Here is a 13,198-nt window from a genome sequence, read left to right as displayed (position 1 = left end):
AGCAGATATTCATGAAATGGAATTTATGGATTTAGTTCTCCAGCCCCACCCCATTTGAAATGTCTAGAACATACCATACCTCCTGCACATAATACACTTTCCATGTGTGTGTTGGGGGTGAGGAAGGGGGGGAATTCCCCCCATTTGGATAAATGGATGTCCTGTGCATAGTGTCCTGAGGATTAAACATCTTCTAGTAGTAGCAGTGATGTTACCTGATTCCCTTTTCAGGCAGAGAGGGTGGCTATTCTATACCTGTTAAAAGTAGAGTTTTCAGAAGTGTCATAAATACCTCCCTGCCTGCCATGCTGTACTTTCTCTGCACTCTTTATCACTACAGCTTAAACCATTTTAGCTGCATCTCAGATTGCAACCCAGGGCAGAATGAATAGATTGTTTGGCACCTATTCGTAGTTAGAAATTTTGCCTTTAAGGAGACCCTACGCTATGCTTAGGACTTATCTATCCATAATAGCTGGGATTGCCTTTCTGTCTTCAGCATCCATCCATCCATCTACAATTGGTATCTGTGGCATCCATCTACCCTACCTAGCTGTTGATTCCAAAGATATACCCTCACAGAGCATATAGTCTCTGCACCTTAAAAATCCACCTGATCCATCAGGAAAATTCCTCTGAATAACATTAAGTTCTTGTTTTGAAAACAAAAACAATACCTCTAATAACAAAATTAAACCCCTTTTCCATGCTGCAGGACAGGTAGAATTTGAAGGCTCCAGACTTGTGTGTGTGTTTGTCCACCAATAGAACCTTCGATAGCATGTTAATAAAAAAGAGAAAGGGAATATCCCAGCATTTTAGGGAGGGCCTCTGTATAATGCCATTTGTATTTGTACTTTTTGTTCAGTGGTAAGTTTTAATAGTTACCCTTTGAGGATTTTCCAGTCTAGCTTATCAGAATACACCAACAGTCTTTTTTGTAATATTCGCATTTCCCCTTTGGTTCAGCCGAGCCCACTGACAGATCATTCAAATTCAATTGTTTTATGTCTAAGCCGAACAGCTAATTAAAGTAGGGATGATTAACCTGACTGGCAGCGTCTCTCTCTCTCTCCCTCTCCCTCTCTCTCACTCTCTCCCTTGCTTTCTCTCTCTCTCCCTCCCTCCTGTTCCAATCAGTCTTTCTCTCTCTCTCTCTCTCTCTCTCTCTCTCTCTCTCTCTCTCTCTGTCTTTTGCTCTGTTTTTTTTTCTCGCTCTCTCTCGCTCTCTCTCTCTCTCCTAAACGTGGTCTGCTTGCTGATGGCAGAATGGCACTCGGAGATTTGTGCATTGTGTCTGGTTTCCTACGGGCAGGCTGACCCAGTGCCTCTAGGGACTTATCAATAGACCACTCAGAAGAGACAGAGACAGGAGAAAGGAGGAGGGGTGGGGGGGGGGTAGAGAGAGAGAGAATCAATATCAAGAATAGAAGGAGCTCCGAAGCCATTTTTTTTTTTAAAGAAGTATCAGGACTTGGGAAGAGGGTGACAAAGAAGGTTTTTCAAAGAGGCAGTGGAGGAGGTTCTAATAAATTTGGAAGGAAACAGTTCCCTGTCTTGGGAAAAAAGGAGAACTCCTGGCTGATTAGCATTCACACCAGGTATGAGATGTTCCCTACCCCTTATCACTGTGTCGCAAGCAAGATGGAAAGCTTTTTTTTTTTTTTTGGAGATGGAGCGAGCATTTATTTTGGTATGTTGTTGGATGGAGGGGGAGAGAATCTGTGGGCATTCGTGTGATGGGAGCAGGAAGAATGGAAGCAGGGCAAAACAGGGGGGTGGGGAGAAGAGTATGGAGTATGTTACTGTGTCTCCTCTCTTTGTGCACTCCTGGGGGGGTTACCCAAGTTCATTTCCAGCAGGTGGATTTAGACGGGGAGTTACTTAACGCTTGACCGCCAGTTTTGAAAAAAAAAAAAAAAAAAGCTTCCTATATCTATTAAAGGAAGCTCCAATTTTTTTTCCTCTCTCTCTCTCTTCTCCCCCCCCTCCTAACCAGACAGCGGGAGGGTTTCTGGCTCTCAGCCAGCCCAAAAGCCTCTAAGTGTTTTGCACTTGTTTCAGGGAGTCACTGCCCAGGGATTTTTTCAGCATTTTCACTAGAGAACAAAGAGTTCTTTACAAAGGGTAGGGGGAGAGCGAGCTTAATGCCTGAGATATGTTTTTCTATTTTTATTAGGGTGGTTTTTTTCTCCTTAATGGAAAGTGACAGAAGCAGACCACAGAATGTGTGACAGCAACAAAATATATTGAAAGGAGATTCAGTTCCCTTACTCCCCGATTTATATTTTGGAATAAATCAAAGGAGAGATTGAGGGGGGAACGGGATCAAGTGAGTTTGATATGTTGCTCTTTTCTCCTTTTTTTTAATCGCTCTCTAAATCCAGCTGCTGCTTTGCTGACTTTACCTGGCTTCCCCCCCCCCCCCCATAAAAGTTATGCTGTAAGCAGTTTGTTTACTTTAAAAAAAAATAAAAAAAATAGCAACCAACCAGATTCTCATTGGGGAAACGGGAGGATGCAATGGAAAATAAATAAATGAGTGGAGGCAGAAATCTTTCACTTTCTGCCACTTAGGAAAAAAGTTAGTCATGGCTTGTGGAAGCTGGGTTCCTAAAATACAGATGGGGCAGTACGGCATGCATCAATGGCCACAGCTTTTTCCTGGCCATCTTTCTAAAAGTCACCTCTCACTGGAAGCCTCAGCTGTTTAGTGGGACTCGGGTTTTTTTTTGTTTTGTTTTGTTCCTCCTGCTAGATGGGACCATCTCCAGAGTGACTACGTTTCATTTACAAATTGTGCTTAGTTCTCTAATGGAGCCATAAATAAGGATTGCACAATCGATCTATGTGGGTTGTACGTTTGTGTTTATGTATGAGCATTTTGTGTCATGTGCATATTCTTATGTGCACTTGTACATGTAATATACATAGGCTATCACACATATACAAACTAATAGTACATTTGTGGTAAAGGAGATGCTTGTATATGAAATGTATGTGTGCATAGTATACAAAATACACTAAATCCCATGCCTCATATACATTTGTTCAGATGTTTGAGTACACAGACCGCTGCAAATTCGCAAGCTCAAGGAAATGCTTTTTAAGCTAAACTCTTCCTTCCTTCTTTTATTGATTTATATTTTCCTTAATTTGTCAAATTTCAGACCCAAAAACTACATTATTTATCAATCATACAGGAAGCAAGGAGGAAAACAATATATACACACCCAAAAAATCATAAATACACAATGTATAGAACTAGATCAAAGGCAATTCTAACAATTGTTTCTGGATACAAAATATCATTAGTATTAATTTTTTCTTTTATTCATGCTTCATGCCTCTCTTCCAGGAAGTGATCTTTTGTAGCTACATATGTACTGCATACATTTATACTACATTGTTTTTTGGCAATCCCGTGCATTTTCAGAATTAAAGTGTTTACAGAAGATGAAAGGGACAAATTCTTCTCTAAGTTACAATGCTTTAAGTTCAGAGTAACTTCTTGCAGTCAGTGGAGTTACTCTGGATTTACACTGGTGTAACTGAGGGAAGAGCCTGGTCTGAAGTGCCTCATGGACTCCATAGTTGCGTGTGAAATGCCAGAGTAATGAGAAGTTGGTGGACACTGCAAGAAGTTCAGTGTCCTGTTGACAGACAATTAGAAATGTCAAAAAATTCCCTTCTGTTCTGTGGTGTTGGTTTTTTCTAAGCCTTCATTTCTGTCGGTATTCTGGAGACTTTTCCAAGCTTCTGACTTTTTTCATTGTTTTAATGTTTTCTGTGATTTCATCTCTCCCTCCCCCGCCATGCAAAAAAAAAATTACCTAGAGAAGTAAATACAAACATGCTGAGAAGGAACTCAGCCTTTGAAGTTTTCCATATAAGAAGAGATCTCATTCCTCCCCCTTGCCGAATATTTTTTCTTTTCTTTTTCTGTAACATGCTACATGAGCATTTTGTGTCTGCAACCCTGGAGGTAGTGACAGAAGGAGCAGGGCACGCAGTACTGTAATCTACATAAGTCCCCCTCAGTCTCAACTAGAAGGCATCTTCCACCGGCTATCTCTGTTTCCAGAAGTACAGTGAATGACGATAGCTGTCTTTCTGGGATTCTTCATGGACCTGACCTGAGAGTAACACATTCACAGTAGAAGAGAAAAGGGGAGGGCGGGGGGTTAAAAAACAAGGAAAGAAAAGCTCTTTGAGCAGGAACACACTGGCTCTTTCTTCCTGCAGGCAATCTGCTCCAGCTCCTGGCGACGTGTCCTGCACTATCAGATATCATATGACTCCTTATTTGGACTCCCTTTCGCAGAATGGGCCTGTTAGGATTCTGTTTGTTTTCTTTTTCTTTCATTTCCTTCTCCCTTATTCCCCAGTTTTTGTGTGACTGTGTGTATGTTTTCCTTTCATTTTCTCAGCTTTTTGTTCTGATGCTTTATTTAAAGACAAAACTTTAATTATTTCCAAAGGCTGATTATACTCCTCTGCCAAAATTAAACTTCACTGTAGATTTTTTTAAAAAATACCTCTTTTGGTTTTATTTCTATCATTTACCCCTTTTCTCTCCCTTACTATTCCTCATACATGTGTGCACACTTTTTTTTATATATACCTCTTTCTTTTCTACTTTAGCAGGATAAGTTAGGAAGCACCTGTCTAGGTGTAAGGGAGAGAAACACTGGGCCATTGGTTGCTGTTTCAAATCTATGCTGCTAGTTTCACTTCAGTAAACGTTTATTTATTTATTTATTTGACATCTTTTATTTATTGAGTTTGAAAGCTTCATGGATCATAAACTGTAGGCTGAGCTTTTTTGCGTCCATATGAGCAACAGTGGAAGTTCAGAAAGAGGCTGTTAGGAAACAAAAGTATCTTGCATGGGAAATAGAGAATAAAGTACAAGATACAAATCAGACCTAGGGTGTGTATGTTACAATGGAAGTTGCCTGTAACAGAGCATTGATGGCTAATAACTGAGGGGGGAGGGAGACACCAACTGGGAATCAGAGGTGTAAACATTCCTTATGAAAACAGCATTTATTGTAGGGACCTACCTTTTAGCTAAGTGTTCCCCACTTATGCTGGTTTTAACAATAAATCACTCGTATGGAGATTATTGTTACAATTTTCTGAAACTCAATGTATTTATGTCTTTACTTGAGGAGACTTCAAAAACCAGGTTCTGTCTGGTATATAGACTCATTAAAGAACCCGTGGCAGTCTTTATAGGAAGTGGACGTTTAGCCTTGGTTTCCAAGGGCCAAAATTTCTCCTCCCCACACTGCTCTACAACCTGCTGTGCACTGGCTTGTTGCCCTCTTCAAGTGGAAGGAACATTTGTATTTTGTATATACAGTTAGTATGCTATATTTTGGATAGATGGGTACATGTGTGCATAGACTGTGATATAAGAAATGGGCCACTTTATTATTAGTTTATATTTGAGTCAGCAGATGAGCACTGAAGTCCCATATGTCGGACATATGTCACTAATACAGACTTTGTTACAGACCTAGAGGTAGCTGCATTTCAATGTTACCCTACATACGTAGAACCAAATGCAGAGGTCCATATAACATAGATGTATAAAATGTAGCACATCGTCTTTGCAGCAGAGATGCTATAGCAGTGATTGATAGGGCTCTTCCATTCTTAAACCTTATTTTTCATCATCTCACTTTCAGCCTCAATGGTAATTTTCTGAGAAATATTTCATGATCTGTCTCAACAGTTTGAAGACAACGTGTTTCCCTCTTTTGCAGTCATCTCAGCATGAATGAAAAAGAGTCTTTAACCACTTAAGACACTTTAAAGGTTTCTTTCTTTCTCTCTCTCTTTCTTTTAACATTTCGTATTTAGGCACGTACATGGTCCTCAATGAGTAGCTGGGGTTTGTCTTGGAAGAAATTTGGTTTTGAAATAAATGTTATGAACATTTAAAAATTATGTACTGTTCCTGCATGGTACATTGTGTTCCTTATTGCTTTAAGCACGTACCAATGTTCTGAATAGTCAGAGCTGCAAATATTTATTTGCAAGATCATTTTCGTAGCCACCCATGAATCTAGTTGACTTGACGATAAGTAGAAAGGTCAAATATAGCTGGAGACCTTTCTCGGTCTGATGTAGTTGACTTCTAAAACCTCTTACAAGCTTTGACCATATGATCATGATGAGCTCTGCTCAAACTCTTTATCCTAGAACTACCACTCCCTGAAACTTTTTAATTTGGTTATATGCAGAGTCGATTATTAAATTGTATACTCATGTAAATCCAAATAATGTTTTGTAGATGTACACGTGCATCATGAGATTGTGGAGTCACAGAAAATTAAAACCGAAGTGACAGTAAATGGATTTTTGAAAGTGCAGGGCTGCAGTGGTCTTAGGCTAAATTTATGACTAGTGTAACTCCATTACTATAACCTGAAGCCATTGGAATTACACCAGGGTTGTGCTTGGTTCAATGTGATTGCTCCCATCTGATTTTTAAAAGTTGGGCCTGATCATAATTTGGGTGGGTGATTGCCAATGAGAAATCAGTTTGTGTAACACATGTATCTATAGTGCACCAGAGTGTTGCTTTTAGACCTCTTAGGATGACTACTGACAATTGACACTGATTCTTCTTTAGCATGATAGGTTACCCTGCTGCCTTCAAATACCAGAAATCTCCATGGAGATTAATTCATAGAGGTTAAGTCCATTAATGGTTATTGCTGATCCTGATTGCTGATGGGTAAGGAATGGTGTTCCTAGTCTCTGTTTGTCAGAGAGTGGAAATGGATGGCAGGAGAGAGATCACTTATCATTGAGGTTCACTCATATAATATCAGGGTTGGAAGGGACCTCAGGAGGTCATCTAGTCCAACCCCCTGCTCAAAGCAAGGCCAATCATCAATTTTTGCCCCAGATCCCTAAATGGCCCCGTCAAGGATTGAGCTCACAACCCTGGGTTTAGCAGGCCAATGCTCAAACCACTGAGCTATCCCTCCCCCCGGGGCACCTGGTATTGGCCGCTGTCGGTAGACAGGATACCGGACTGGATGGACCTTTGGTCTGATCCAGTATGGCTGTTCTTATGTTCCAGTTAAATTTCATGGTGAAAATGAGTGCTGACAAGTAAGGATAAACTCGTTTAACATTTTGCAGAACATGGAGTTCCTCTGTTCTGTATTTGCCACATTGGGGCAGGCTTTGCAATTTTGGTTTATTTTTCTCAGGTTTATTTTGCATTTATTTATTAGATGAGTTTATTATTGTTATGGGTGAGATCATATTTTCATCCTAAGCACCAATTTTCAGGGGTTTCCACTTTCACAATAAATAAATAAATAAATAAATAAATAGGAGCTGAAGTGTCTAACATTTGGTCTCAGCTCAGAGGTGAATATTATTTTATCTTTAAACCATGATTTGAGGACTTCAGTCGCTCAGACATAGATTAGGGGTTTGTTACAGGAGTGGGTGGGTTAGATTCTGTGGCCTGCGTTGTGCTGGAGATCAGACTAGACAATCATAATGGTCCCTTCTGATCTTAAAGTCTATGATTCTATGAAAAAATAATTGTTTTGGTTTTTTTCAGTACTGGGCAATCAAAGACACTTCTGATTAATTACTAAAATACATTTTTTCTAGTTCTATTTTAATTTTTAGTGTTTAATAAAAATATGTTATAAGCAACTAATTTCCTTAAAGTAATTACCTTTACAATTTTTAATCTCAAAAAATCCAACATATCCATGCAATGGTTTCTATAACCACTTTAATTCTGCCACATTGCAGATGCCCCTCTCCTCTTAACACCTCATATATCTTCCTTTTCATAAGCATGGGAAAATACTTAGGCTTCTAGCAGGTGCCCAAAAAAACCTCAGATCCAAACACTCCTGAACGTTTGGAATCATAGGGAATCCAGGTCCATATTTAGTGGTTTGAGCCCATCTGTGTTGAAAAACATAACATTTTTTTATGAATTTTGTTGAAAAACATAACATAATTTCCAGACTTTTGTGCAGTTAAGTTTGCAATCATAACATTGCATTTAAGATAATAAATCAAAGTGTGTTCCTGATCCTGTTCCCACTGGAGTCAATGGGAGTGGAACTGGATCATTTGGATAAGATTTTTCATGGCATTTTCCAAAAACTTATTTTACGTCAGATGGCCTTTACAGTTTTGACTATCTGGAGAGCAGTGAAGAAATTAGTTACCTAGAATATTTTGTGTGCATTCTCTTGAATAGCATGGATCGTTAAACGCTTTCACCTGTTAATCTCAACTACATATCCCATAAAGTTTGAAGAACTAGTATGAGAAACAATTTTTATTCCCTCCCCCATAAAAAAGTTGTGTGATGATTTTTCTGGCCAGAAAACCAGGAAATACCAAAGAAAGTGGTGTGTGCATATGTAGGAAGGTGCCAGAGTCTTCTCCAGTGAGTAGATCAGCTGTTCTTGTCTTTTATTTCTTTCTTTCTTTTCTTTTAATTTTGTTTGATTTTTTTTTTTGGCTTGCTGAAGCATATCCCCATAATCTTCAGAAGCCACAGCAAATTCCCAATGCCACAACAACATTGTACAGCTGGAGAGAGGAAAACAGAGCTGATCAGCTGCAGGCTTCCCCACTAATGAAATGAGCCAGCAGGCTGCTCTGCATTTTGCATACTGTTCCTGCCTGTGTGCTGCAGGACCATAAGGGTGTACAGTACATGGAATTTTTCCCTCTGTAACTAATAACTTTTCCCCTCAGGGTCCAATTTTGCAACCGCTCTATGCATGGAATTCCCACAGAAGTTAGTGGGAGGTCTGTATCCTGAAGGCCTGGTTGGAATGGGCGCTCATTGATCACATGGCCTCTCCTGCTAACACAGTTGAAGGTCCAGCCTATTTATCTGTCTTTTTCTGAAAGAGATATTCATAAGGAGAAAATAAAACACACAATGAGAATCATAAGCCTTCATTTTGCAGCCACACAACCTTGTATTTTGTTCCTTTCAGCCAGAACCAGGCTTAGCCAGTATTTGAGCTGGAGGACCTTCATGACATACAAGAGCACTGCAGAAAGTGGAGTCAGTAACTGAGTAGGGGACACTGTTGTGTCTGATCAGTATTGAACTAATGCCCCAGAGTGATGGTGGGCGGTGATCTCTGGTGCTGGAAGTGCTGTCTTTTGGATGGAATGTAAAATAGAGATCTAGGCCATTTGTGTCCTATCTCAAAAGCCTCAATGGGTGTGGGAAATTGATGGGGCTGGCAGTGAAGGGGGGACAGTCCCAGCAGCAAGGGAGGGGACATTTGCTGAGGGAGACCAGGTAACTCCTCCCACCAGCAGGAATCTTGGATACTAATTGGCCAGCATTCCCCAGCTCCCAGGATTCAACCTGGTCAGGGACCATGTGGAGTCTCTTTCAGCTCCATTGCAGCACCCTTTCCCCTCAGCTGCCCAATGGGTGTCAGAGAGTCTCAGAGGAGAGGAGCTACTTGATGTCCCTCAGAGAGTGTCCCCTCCCTCACTATTAGGACTATATACCTTCTCCGCCAGACCCATCAGGTTCCGCCCTCATTGAGGCAGGTGGTTGGCATTTGTGTCCTGACTAAATATCAATTTTGGTCATTGCATTCTGCCTCCTTAAATTCCCCCTGAAGTTTCAATTGGATACAGTATTTTTCTACACTTCCTGATGTGAACTGATGTAAAAGTGTTGCTGGGTATTGTTATACAGCTGCCGGGGGGATATGATAGAGGTTTATAAAATATGACTGGTATCGTGAACGTAAATAAGGAAATATTATTGACTCCTTCTCATAACACAAGAACTAGGGGTCACCGAATGAAATAGGCAGCAGGTTTAAAACAAACAAAAGGAAGTACTTCACACAACGCACAGTCAACCTCTGGAACTCTTTGCCAGATGATGTTCTGAAGGCCAAGACTATAACAGGGTTCAAAAAAGAACTAGATAAGTTCATAGAGGATAGGTCCATCAATGGCTATTAGCCAGGATGCACCAGATGCAAAACCATGCTCTGAAGTGTCCCTAGCCCCTGTTTGCCAGAAGCTGGGAATGGGGGACAGGGGATGGATCACTTGATGATTACCTGTTCTGTTCATTCCCTCTGAATCACCTGTCATTGGCAACTAGATGAACCATTGGTCTGACCCAGTATGACTGTTCTTACATTATCTCCCATTCGGAGATTGCTGCATTTCAATCATGAGTAAAATAAAAAATTTGGGAATCCAATCAGGATGTAATTGAAACAATAATACTAGCATTAATACACTGCACTTCTACAGAATAATTTGAATTAAAGATGACAAAATGCTTTATAAACATTTAATGATTTAAGTTCCACAGCACCCAGGTGATGTTTGTAAGTATTATCTCCATTTTACAGATGAGGAAACTGAGGCACAGCGAGTTTTGAGTGACTTGTCTAAATTCACACAGCAAATCGTTGGCAGAGCCGGGAAAATAACTTGGGAATCCTGGATCACAGGCCCATGCTCTAACCACTAGGCCACACTGCCTCTCCAAATGTAAGTTGTTATTTACATATAGTTTCTCTTTCACATGAACTGTCGTCTATTATATTGCCACATTTGTTAATAGTTACCAAAGCTATTTGTGTTTTAAACTGTGATTTGCACACTCACAGCTCTGTGTTTTATTTAACCATGCAGTGGAGTCATTATGTTGAGATCTTGGCAACAGTATTAATGCTTCATAAGCTCAAAGCACTGTATAAATGATATAGTAAGTTACAGCAATGCCATAAATCCAAAATTTGGAATTGGTCTAAGCAGGGCTTGAAAAATCCATTCAGCTCGGGCCAATAGAAAACATACCTGGGTGATTGTCAAATCTTCAGTTCTTGCACTTCTATGTTTTAAAAAAAAATCTAGCCCTTATGGTTATGAAGATAATCTTCCAAATGGAAATTCAGTTTAAATCAAAGTCCTGTCGATTTCATAAGTCTGCAGTCTTACAGCTGTGTTGCTGCTGAAAGCTTTTCCAGCCTTTTTCCAAGCTTCAGAGGGATAAAAACTGACCGGTCTTGACGGTTTTTGTTGCTGCAGGTGGGAACTCTTGTGAAGCTGACAAGAATCAGGTCAGTTTCAATCTGAGTCTCTTTGGGAAAAACTCTGAGCGACAGCAGCCATGGCAGGCATTGGGACTGTGCACAAGGGAGGACCACTCAAAAGTTGAGGTTGTGGAGGGGAGTATATTAATGGAGATACCCATCACTGCCACTCTTTCAGCGGCTGGCAGGCTCTGAGGTGGGAGAGGATACCCAAGAAGTAGGAGAATTCTCCTAATAGTCAAAGGGAGCTGAGTGGTTTTTGTTTATCAAACTCTTACTAGCTGGAGGCTTCAAAAGATAAGACTGCCAAACAGAATCCAGAGTCAGCAAGATGGGCAGTGTCTTGGCTTCTCCCTGGGGCATTGGTTGAAACATATTCATAGTTATTAAGGCTAGAAGGGAGTATAATGACAATCTAACCTGACCTGCAGACACAGGCCATCACCCAGTGATTCCCGCTTCAGACCCATATCTTCTGGCTGAGCTACCGAATATCTCTTAGAAAGACATCTGATCTTGATGTATAAACTTCAAGTAGTGGAGACTCCACCACACCCCTAGATCATATGTTCCAATGGTTAGTTATCCTCCCTGTTAAATATTTACTCCTTTTTTTCTAGTCTGCATGTGTCTACTTTCAACTTCCAAACACTGAATCTTGTTATGCTTTTGTCTGCTAGATTAAAGAGCCCTCTGCTGTCAGAAATAGGTTCCCCATGTAGGTACTCATAGTCCTTAGCTTGGTCCTCTGACTGTTAGATGTCTGCTGAACTTTTGAAGCCAGATGTGCAATTGAAGGGTTGGGGGTGAGTGTATAGGTAGAATTAGGTTTTGGATGGGGAGGAGAGTGTAAGGGTGTAGAAGGGGAAGGTGATTGATGGGATAGAAAAGAGAAACAGCATACTTTGGAAGAGATTTTTTTCCCGGGTGGGCAGGTGGAAAAGAGAAAATTCGTAGAAAAAGGTGGAGGTCCCACTGGAGAGAAGGAAAGGAAAAGGGATATAAGGGGTTGGAGGGAGAGAGAAGCATCGGAAAGAGATAGAGAAAACAATGTGAAAAGAGACGCATCATGAGCTATTACAGGCCAAAAAAAGAGGGGGAAAACATGAAATGAGCCAGTAGTGGTCAGAAGGTACAACACAAAAGCATGAGGACAGAGTAACTTTTGTTAAAAATATAGCAAGATGGTTGATAATGTTATAATTTGGTACAGTGCACAATAAATGTCAAATTGTTATTTTAAAATGAAGGGAATGTGGCTTTACATGTATATTTCAGCCTGGCTAATAGGGACTTAGGGCCATATTTTTAAAGGGGTGTGTGTGTGTATATACACCTTAAAAAGTACAGCCCTTAGGCTCCTAAGTCAGTTAGATGCTTTTGAAAATGGTGTCTTTAGTGCTCAGATTGGTAGGAGACTTGTACATTTTTCAACCCATGGCCTGAACACAAATGCCAATTTGGGGAAATTTTGGATCTCAGTTTTGTGACTTGGGCCCATCACTGCTCAGGATTACAGTTCTAGCCTTCAGGATCTAACAAAAGTGAAGATGGGTTAGAAGGGAGAAAGCACTTTTTAATACACAGCTATCTTCATTAATAGCAAAGGGAACAAAGAAGTTAGTGCTTCAACTAAATCTGTCTATGTGTAAATGTTGTTTTGATGTTCAAGTTTGTTCTGGTGTGAATACCTTGCTGTAGTACTGAAATGGTATATCAGCTTTCCTTTAGAGAGCATGTTCTGGTGGTTAGGCTAGAGGATTCAATCACTGATCTGGCTCCATTCCCAACTCTGCTACAGATTCAGTGTGCAACCTTGTGCAAGTCATTTCACCTCTTTGTCTGTCTGAGTTTATTTAACTATAAAATAGGACTAATAGTTCTCTACCTCACAGGGGGTTCTGACGCTTACTTCAGCAAGGCTTGTACAATGCTTTGAGACCATTAGCTGCAAGGTGCTGTAGAATGGCAAAATGTTATTAATCTTTGATTTTCATGCAGTTAAGTATAGAGAAATTGGAATACTTAGCTCTTTGCCTCTCAGACTCCCAGTCATGTCTAGTATTTTTATTAACTTGTAAAATAAGTTTGATAACGCC

At 40.3% G+C, this 13,198-nt stretch overlaps 1 protein-coding gene across 22 annotated transcripts in view; it reads left to right on the top strand.

Annotated features, from left to right (window-relative positions):
* The window catches only part of ZBTB20 (zinc finger and BTB domain containing 20), a 636,327-nt gene that overhangs the window by 511,255 nt on the left and 111,874 nt on the right, over positions 1-13,198 (top strand). For 15 of the 22 annotated variants that reach the window (XM_043512062.1, XM_043512053.1, XM_043512028.1 and 12 more), the window contains one exon: positions 10,413-10,554. The exons of 5 other annotated variants lie outside the window; for them this stretch is intronic. The gene's annotated coding sequence lies outside the window, so the exon portion shown is untranslated. Of the gene's footprint in view, positions 1-2,190; positions 2,333-10,412; positions 10,555-11,094; positions 11,127-13,198 lie in introns of those variants that run through there. 2 more of the 22 variants (XM_038392889.2, XM_043512111.1) reach the window with 2 other exon arrangements.

The sequence above is a fragment of the Dermochelys coriacea genome, chromosome 1, assembly GCF_009764565.3.
Source record: "Dermochelys coriacea isolate rDerCor1 chromosome 1, rDerCor1.pri.v4, whole genome shotgun sequence".
NCBI lineage: Eukaryota > Metazoa > Chordata > Testudines > Dermochelyidae > Dermochelys > Dermochelys coriacea.
Note: the sequence above shows the minus strand (reverse complement) of the source record. Positions and strands in the feature narration are given on the sequence as shown.